The sequence below is a fragment of the Festucalex cinctus genome, chromosome 20, assembly GCF_051991245.1.
Source record: "Festucalex cinctus isolate MCC-2025b chromosome 20, RoL_Fcin_1.0, whole genome shotgun sequence".
In the NCBI taxonomy this organism is placed as follows: Eukaryota; Metazoa; Chordata; class Actinopteri; order Syngnathiformes; family Syngnathidae; genus Festucalex; species Festucalex cinctus.
The window spans coordinates 13,834,504-13,844,243 of record NC_135430.1 but is presented as its reverse complement, the minus strand read 5'-3'; the positions used below and the strand labels follow the sequence as shown (position 1 = coordinate 13,844,243).

At 39.1% G+C, this 9,740-nt stretch overlaps 1 long non-coding RNA gene across 1 annotated transcript in view; it reads left to right on the top strand.

The window, feature by feature from the left end:
* LOC144009534 (uncharacterized) overlaps positions 1 to 9,740 on the top strand; it is an 86,208-nt gene that overhangs the window by 11,435 nt on the left and 65,033 nt on the right. The window contains exons 2-3 of the long non-coding RNA XR_013280955.1: positions 2,018 to 2,105; positions 9,099 to 9,212. This is a non-coding gene — a long non-coding RNA (uncharacterized LOC144009534). The remainder of the gene's footprint in view (positions 1 to 2,017; positions 2,106 to 9,098; positions 9,213 to 9,740) is intronic.

The window sequence follows — 9,740 nt, the reverse complement described above, 5'->3', positions numbered from 1 at the left end:
TCATATGGTCAGTTGGTTATATATTGACTAATTTACTGTCCAAGATAACACATGTAAATTAACAGGGGGTTGGATCTCAGCTGTACAGTAAGTGTGCACATGCTAATACAGTCTTTGATTGTGCTTGAAAGTGAGAGTAGAATAGGATACAATAATATAGTCTAAACACAATATTCTGCTTAATATTTGCGTTTGTGGAATGAGTTGAGCAGCTAATCCACCTGTTTTTAGCCATCTCGAAGGACGGCCATTTTGCCACTTGATGTCGACTGATAATGACATCACAGGTGCTCAGGGTTTGGTTAACGAACAATCATGGCTCAGCTTGAGAAAGTGGCATGACCAAACTCAGAAAAGAGGTGCGCCGTGATTGGTCGTTACCCCTGAGCAACTGTGATGTCACTTTCAGTCAACAGCAAAATGGCCGCACCCTGAGATGGATGAAAACGGGCCAGTTTCGCTGCTTAATTCACATTCTACAAACACAATTATTAATCAGATTGTTGTGTTAAGACTTCTTGAAAAGGTTTTTTTGTGGTTGATTTACCCTTTAATTTTTATTTAATTTAACTTAGCTTTAACCAAATGTTTTATTAAAAGAAAAGAAAATGACTAAATTTACAAAAATGGAATTTTTTTCTTCTACTATTGTACTCTTTAAAGGGATACTTGACTCATTGAGCCATTTTCAGCAATAAAAAGTTAATATTTTGTCTATAATTAATGTGGTAACTTCATTATTTTTCATGGACAATTAATGCCTTTAAAAATGAATTTGTCACTTGCGGTCGACTGATGGCTCCGTTTACTGACCAAACGCAGAAAACAGGTGAGGCATGATTGGTCGTTACCTACTTCCTCAGCACAGGTGATGTCATCATCAGTCGACAGCAAGTAGAAAAAAAAAACTTTTTAAAAGGTATTAATTGGACATGTAAAATAATGAATTCATCAAATTCATTCTGGACAAAATATTAACTTTTCACTGATGAAAATTGTTCGAGTCAATTCTCCCTTTAAATGTGCATTTATAGTTTTTGGCCACATGGAGGCAGTACTAACAAGAGAAAAGCACTACAATGACGCTTGATAATTTTATTCAGGAATACTGTATTCTGTTTACATCTCTCGCCTTTCTCTTTGTGTTTGCACACTGTTGAGTGCATTTGAACATGATGTTATTACCACAATATCTATCACACGTGCACACACGTGAAATGCAGCGTAGCTGCGGGAGACAATGGCAGCTATTGTTAGCGCACACAATTCCTTCTCTCTCCCTCTTTAGTCTTGCCTCTCTGCTAATAAGTCCTCAGACAAAGCGAGAAGCGCTCACCCCTGAGGCGAAAAAAAATGAGCGAATCCTCCCCTGACTGGAACCTCTTGCACCCTCAGAGGCGCTGCACAGATGAAAGGGAATCCGTGATGTGCCGCCTTTTGGACTGCGAACCCTGCAGTGTTTTTATGGGCCCGTTCGCCATGCTTTTGACGACGTTTTTAAAACATGCTTGCTTGGTGAATATGGTGATGTTTGTGCACCTCATACGCACATCGAATGAATTATGGGGATGTAAAGTGTGCTGTTTTAGTCTTAGCTTTGTTCTTTTTAACCTTTTTTTTTTTTAGACGAACACGTCAGATATTACAAAAAAATACAATTGTGGCAATAGTATACAGTGTTCCCTCGTTTTCTGCTGGGGTTAGGTTCCAAAAAATACCCGCAATAAATGAAATCCGCGAAGTAGTTAACTTTATGTTTTACAACTCTTATAAATGTTTTAAGGCTCTAAAATCCCCGACCGCACAATTTATACACTTTTCTCATTGAGGCATTTACATGTTCTCACATTTCTCTCTTGTTCAAACATTGACAATGTTCAAACCTTCATAAATTTGATAAAATGGGTATATTACTGTAAAAAAAAAAAAAGCAAAAAAATCCGCGATACAGCGAGACCGCGAAAAGTGAACCGCGTTATAGCGAGGGAAGACTGTAATGCATTTTTTCTTTTCTCAGTGTGTTCGCCTGGCGTGACAACCAGCAGAGGGTGCTAAAGACCACGCAAACGCCCACTGGAAGCTCCTGTGGAACATTGACCAGTGAGGTTAGTCCAGGCCAAATTGCGACCAGCAGTGAGAAACAGGGTTCAGTTCAGTTCAGTTCAGTTCCACGCTGACTAGTAAACACAACACATTGTGTGTAGTGGCTGTGAAATGTGCCCAGAACCCCGTCTGACTCCAGACCAATACTCTCCTCACGTGACCCAAGTGTGGTCTCCAATGTTATTTCTTCCCAAAGTGCTCGACGCAACGAGTTGTGCACGCACACACCTGCCTCCTCACATGGCTGGTCATGAGTTAGCGCACGATGGATGATAATAATAACATGCATCGTGACATCAGAGGGCTGTCTGTGTGTGTGCATGACTCAGTATTGTGCGCGCGTGTGATTCATACTTCTACTAGTGACGTGACTAAATGTTTTGATCAGGAAAAAGAATGTGCAGTTTTTCCAAAGCAGTTTCGTTTCATGGAAATAAAAGCTATTTTAAGGTCTTAGATGTTATGTCCAATATTTTTTTCCCACTAATATTAATACTAATACCCCTTTTGTTCATAGCAGAAAAACAACTATAATCATCAAAAGTTTTAGCCCAACCTGATGTTTCAATTGTTTGAATTGAACATAAACTTTCAGAGGTAAACAAACAAACAAAAAAACAGGTAAAGTTACTCCTAACTAAAAAATATTTATGACTTGTACATATATAGGTAAGGTCTCCAGACTTAAACCCCATCAAGCAAGTTTCTGATAATTGAGGTTGAGGTTGTGAACATTTTCCTAAACAATCTCTAACCAGTTTTAATGTTTCTTAAACAGTCTTTAATGTTTTTTCTTGTCTGAAGAAACATTAAAAATGTACTTGCAACAATAAAGACCATTAAGAATGTTTAGAGAACCCTTAAGACTATTTGAGAACGTTTAGGAAATGCTGCAACCTTGGGTTCAGCTTTTATATCCGCCAAAGGGTGCTAATTTAATAAGTCAATAGTATTTAAATATGCTTATTGGCGAACTTTTCAAAAAGGTAACGAGTAACTTAAACAACTTTTGGTAAATGTTCACCTGTTAATCATAATTGTCTTCCACCAACATGTGTCTGAATGTGGCTCTCCTTTCCCACATGAGAAGGCATTTAAAAACTCATTCAAACCCAAAAACGTGTAAATGTTTTTAATACTTTGTCATTCACTCCCAAAAACGTATTTGTACGTTTTTTGTGTTTTTTTTTAATTTATTTTTTATTTTTTTATGTAAGAGCATACATAAGGCTTTGATGCAGCTTCTGACATGAATAGGTGGCTTAAAGCAATTGTATTTATTACAAAAATGGCCAGCAGGTGGCAGCAGAGTATAAGAGATTAGCCAGGGCCATGTTGCAACAAGCTCTTTTTGAGTGTTTTCACCAGGAATTTGAACAATGATTAAACTTAGCTATATTCTAATGCTAATTGCTGCAAAATGGAAACAGATACAAATATATATATTTTTTCCTGATATAAGAAGAGACTCTAAACTTTCTTTTGGTAGGTTCCATGTTTTTCTAGCAATAGAACACAATATTCTGTGGGCCTTGCAAATCCAGTAAAACAGTTGGGAGCGAAAATGTCTGGGAGTGAATGAGTTAAAAAAAACAAAACTGTGATATAGTGTGTGTTCAAACAATGAAATAGTACCGCTCATAAACACGCTGGGCTTCCCGCAACACATGCCCGCCATTAGCAGGAACAACCTCGCTGCTTTCCACATGCGCACGGCACGACTCGCGTGTTCATTCGGTCCTCCCGCAGGTGCGCGTGCGCGCCTCCGTGTGTGGAGCAACGTGCCTCGGTACAGCTGAGTGGGAGTGACCCGGCCCTAAGCCCTCCTCTCCCTCGCCGGCGCGGGCGCCGCCCACCTCATTAGGCTTGCGCAGAGCGTGGCGAGGGCTTGCCTCGCATGTGTTTGTGTGTCAGCGGGAGCGCACGTTTCACACGTGTGGCCGCCGCAGCCCAGGAGGTCTTTTAAGCTGCTTTGGCCGGTTTAGGAGGCCCGGCGGAGTTCACGGGGCCACGGCGTGGACTGGCCGGGCACCCGGGGGGTAATTACAATAGGTCGAGTTGCAGGGCACCGGACTGTTAGCACAAGCTTGTGAAAGAAAGTGACAAGATGAATCAGTATGAAGTGTTTAGTTAATGCTTGCCTGATTTTAAAGAAAGAGTCGCTGTTTATTGGTCTTTGCAAGTATGCAATTAACGCGATGCGTTTGAGGTCTTTGCCACTACTTACTTAGGGTGCTTATTTATGTTGCATTAAAAAGATTGTGGTGAGCGTAATGGAATGCCACTCGGAGTTACATTTAGGGGCAAATCGATGTACTGTAAAGTTCTGAATGGACGCCCAACTGTTGAGTGTTTCAGTACGTTTTCATAATTGTTCCATGACAAGCGGCCATTGCATTTCCAAGGACTCCAATTTCTAGTTTAAACTGGAGCCTGACGGTTTTTTTTGTTTTTGTTTTGTTTTCCTTCTTCCCTGATGCTGATTCAAGTATTTGCCAAAATAAAATTCCAATAGCCAAGTAATCAATTGCTTAATCAAAAAAAAATGTAATGCGTAGAATAAAATAACTAATTCTTTGGGTCCTTAAGGAGATACTTCACTTATTTAGCCCATTATAGCAATAAAAAGTTAATATTTTGTCTTAACCAATCACAGCTCACCTGTTTTCTAGGTTTGGTCATGTGACATTCACAAGCTGAGCTGTGATTGGTTACCTGAGCCCTTGTGATGTCATTTTCAGTCGACAGCAAGTTGCAAAATGTGTTTTTAAAGGTACTAATTGTACAAGAAAAATAATGAAAATATCAAATTTATTATAGGCAAAATATTTGTTTGACTGCCAAAAATGGCTAAATAAGTAAAGTATCCCTTTAATGTTTACATTTGACTGTTATAATACTCAGTGCAGTACTACACTGTACAAACATTCATATCAACTTGATGACTCAGACATAGATTGAAAAATTGGCCAATTAAAAAATAAATAAATAAATCCTGATTTAATTGGTCAAGCCCCATAGTTGAAACTGTTAGATCATAGTTAGATATGTTGTTAAGACAATATTGCTTTTGTTGTCCATAGAGGGCATCTAAAGTTAAAATAAAAAAATAAAAACTATACATGTATGGATAGGTCTGATGTTACTTAACATTTTGAGGGGTAGAAAGTAAAAACATATTCAGAAATGACTTAGTTATCATACTTCCAAGAGGGAGCCAACCCTTGGCTCAAATTGAACCGATGTCGCAAAAACATTCAAACTGCCATTGTCACAAAAAAAATAATTAGCGTTCCAAAAAAAATTATGATTTATTAAAATATTCAAGGCCCTAATTGATCATATTAAACATTCCAATTTGAATTTGTTTTTTATGTATAGATAGATCATAGTTTGACTTGCTGTTAGGACAACATTGCTTTTATTGTCCATACAGGGCATCTTAAATAAATAAATAAATAAATAAATAAATAAATAAATACTTTACATGTACGGATAGGTCTGATGCCACTGAACATTTTGAGGGGTCAAAAGTAGAAAAAAAAAATTCAGAAATGACTCAGTTACCAACATTTGGCTCAAATTAAACCAGAGGGTTAATATTTTTTAAGGGTTAAACTACACTTCTGGAGATACATAGTTTGAATTTAACATTGACAATACCCACTTATTGAAGTCGGACGTAAAAGTTGGCATAAAAAAAAGAAAAAAAAAAGACACCTTTAAATTTTTCTCCAACGTACTTCTTCCACGATGGAAGCACGCACGCACACACATCCCGCGGCGTGCAGGCAAGCGCGTGTCTTCCTGCAGGACTTGGATGTTCCTCTCTGCTCCAATTCAGCGCACGTCCCGAGCCGGAATATCAGGTTTCCTGCTTTTTTGCTTTGCACACTTTGTACTCTCTCCAGCCTCACCTTTTTGTTCCCTCTCCGTCAGCGGCGCCGCATCAGGACGCTCGCTGAGGATATTAGCCACATACGAAATGTTGTTCAGGTTGCTAGGAGATCAGAATTAGCACTGCAGGAATACACGGGGAATCCAAATGAGTCAGGATACTTTTTTTTCTTTTTTCTTTTTTGAGTGTACGCGTATGTTTCATTCATGTTTCATATTCTTTCCTGTGCATGGAACCCCGGCTGACCCGCGCCGTGGCGCCAGCTGAGGCCTGGCACTGCAAAGCAAGGAAGAGGGGGTGGAGGAAAGGCGGGGTGAGGGAGGGAGAGTGGTTGACGATAAAGGCGAGAATTTATGAAGTCGGAGAAAGGAAGGACAAGCATGAAACAATGAGAGGGTGGATCTCGCTTTCGTTTGGAATGAATTGCTCCTTGTGTGCGCTCCGCTCTTTATCTAATAAGTCAACTCCGGAGGTGAAGGTTGCCAATGCAATCAGCTGCGCCACAAAGCAAGTTTGTGGTTGCACTGTGGGTCAACCCAGGCTTTTTTTTTTTCTTTTTTTTTTTTCTTCCCTCTTTGAAATGTGATCCGAGCCCGTGAGACGTCACTGCGAGCAGCTTCTGGAATGTCCTGCGTAGACGGAGGCAGGCTCTTATCTGCTATCAGAGAATTTGTTCTGCAAAATGGCACATAGCTTACATAAGCAGACGCGGAAGAAGTCACAACACTGATATTTGACGATATTTTAACACCTTAACCGATTTTTAAACCGTGTGCACCCGATGAGGAAATAATCAACAATGTGTGCGTACATTGCATGCATAACATTTTGAACACGTTTAACATTTACGATTGTCGACCCTGACTGTTTTCTGGGACAATCAGTGAGAGAAGTAGAGCTGTCCAAATTAATCGATTAATCGACAAGTAATCGATTATCAAATCTAATAAGTCTTCTACAGAAATAAGTGAATAATTACGGTTGATATGCTGAGATCAGAGGATTTGGACAATTTAAAAAAAAAAAGCCTCCATTCTATTAAAATAGTTGTTGATTAATTCTGTGAATTAAAATAAGACGTTTGCAAACATCTATTTTTATTTTGGAAAATCGGTAACATAGTACAACATCACCCCCCCCCCCCCCTTTTTTTTTTTTTTAATTACTATACGAAGTATGAAATAAAAACCAAGCACTTGTTAATAAACAGTAACCAGGAGGAATTTTTTTTTAATACACTTTAATGCAAAATTAATGTGAATCTGATTAATCGATTGAATAGTCGATACATGAATCGATTCTAAAAATATTCGATCATGACAGCACTAGAGAGAACTACAGCCTGACCGATTAATCGGCCAATTATGGCCCTTCAAGCATCGGCCAAAATAATCGGCCAAATTGTGTGACGTTTGCCGATTGTGTTTACCTTTATGTACTCTAACCATTTACAGCAGTTGTACATAAGTAACACTGGTTTCATTACACATAAATCTATACAACAATCAATTGTCAATTGTCAATTTAAATATATTTTATGAAATGTGTTGATACGGTCATTCTATGGTCGTGTCATTCAATACAAAGCAACTACTGGGAACGCAAAACTGTTTTTTTTTTATTTTTATTTTTTTTATTTATTTATTTTTTTTTAAGTTGAACCCTGCCAATCGCGGGAAATAGGGACCCGCAAATAGCAAAATCTGCCTATAATTGACACCCACTGAAATACATTGGATTTTTTTTGAATGCATTAAATAATTTATTAATATTTTTTTTCCTACCAAAAATAGTCATCTGCCTTAAAAAAAAAAAAAAAAAAAAATCCATACCAATACCTCATACCTAAAAAGAACCGTTCCAATAATCGTCATTTCAACCATGTCTTCACCTTCTGTGTATTTGGCCCGATTTACTCGGCCGCAGCTTACGGGGGTCCGTTAGCGAGATCTGTTTCCTCAAGGCCGATTAGCGGCATGCACCTGGGACATTAGCCCACTTTGATATCATTCGCAGGCAGCAAATTCAATCTGCAGTGTGTTGTTGCGGCTCGTAAGCCTTTCACGTTGTTTAGCTGTTACATCATGACTTAGACGGAGAGGGAAAGTGATGCCAATCAAGATTGTTTCGAGCAGTCAGTCGCTTTTCAATCACAGTACTGCTTCTTGTTGTTGGGCGGATTTACTGTAGCTCAGCTGTGAGGGCTTTGGCGGGATTTCCACCGCAGGGCCAAGTGCACGATTACAATTTATTACAATTTCCGTATAAGTTCCAAGTGATTTATATTTAATGTTTAGTTGAGAGTACCAGTTTTTATTCAATGTGTTTCTTTGTATATATGTGACCAATGATGTCAACCTGCCATTGATGAGGCATGTCAGACTTCCGATATCGTATTTGAGAAAAGACCTGATTCCGATCTGGAATTAACCGATCTCATATGGATTTTATGTATTCTAATTGTGTCATCTCAAAGCAAATAAATAAATAAATAGGTTTTAATTAAGACAATTAAAATTATTTGAAACATTATAATGATGTAAGTTCCTTTTGGACCAAACAAGATTTATTAAAATTATTCATTTTAAAATAAAAAATAAAAAGGTGAAAATATATAAATTTAAACAACTCAAAATTTTATTTGTGTTTACTATTATGCCGATTTTGTAATTGTGGAGTGAAAGAGTCAAAATTGTAATTGAATTCCAATTAATTGCACATCCCTAAAGCAAGCGGTGCAGATTCATCCTCCATAAAAATTAGGGGTGCACCGATCACAATTTTCTGGCCGATCCCCGATCTTTTAAAAACTCTGACCTGCCGATCTCGATTTTTGCCAATACCGATTTTTTTTATTTTATTTTATTTTTTTTATTTTTTATTTTTTTTCCATTACAAGCAGGATATACCTTCAGTTTTCCCATCTTGTTTTATTGGAAAACATTGAATAATAATGCGCTTTATTTTTAAGAGATCGTCCGATGACCGATCTCCCGAAATTAGGGCCGATAAATCGGCGCACCCCTATTCAAAATGGTTTCAGACAAATTTTCAGTCAGCTCATTATCATTTATCAGGACTGCTTCTTCTGTTTTAGGTGGCGCTCACTCATCCATGAGGACTTGCAATTTGGAACAGGAGGGTCACGATTTGAGTCTGGCTCCAACCACTTCTTGGAAGATTGTAAGTCAGCCTCTGGACTTCTTTCGAGGTACGCTTGAGAAAGTCTCAAAACCACCACAACCGATCAGTCCGTCTATTTCTATGTTATTTTTGTCTCTCGTGTTGTCGGTTTCATAGCGGGAATCAAATGAATTGATAGAAGAAATCAATAGTTTGGTCATGCGTTGTTGTCCCTCTTGAGTTGCGGCACGACATCCCCGCCACCTGGCTCCCACCCACCCGCGCCGTTTCCTCTCAACCTACACGCCGCCCTCCTGAGGCAGCACTTCGGTCACATTGGTTATTAATACACCGCATCGCCCAGCGAGTGTGCTCAGCACAGGAGTGAAAATATCTGACAGGAGCTATTTATAGCGCCTGCAGGCAGACGGGTAGGAATCCACGGCAACGCGAGCCAGCCTTTTCTGGAGTCGTGTTCCACAAGAAAGGGCCGAGGCGGCAAAAGGAGCGCGGGTCAACGGCGGAGCTTTTTTGCCATGAAGGGGAAAGTGCGCGCGGCCGAAGAAAAATGAAGCACTTGCTTGTCACCACTAGGGGGCCACCAAGTGCATTTCAT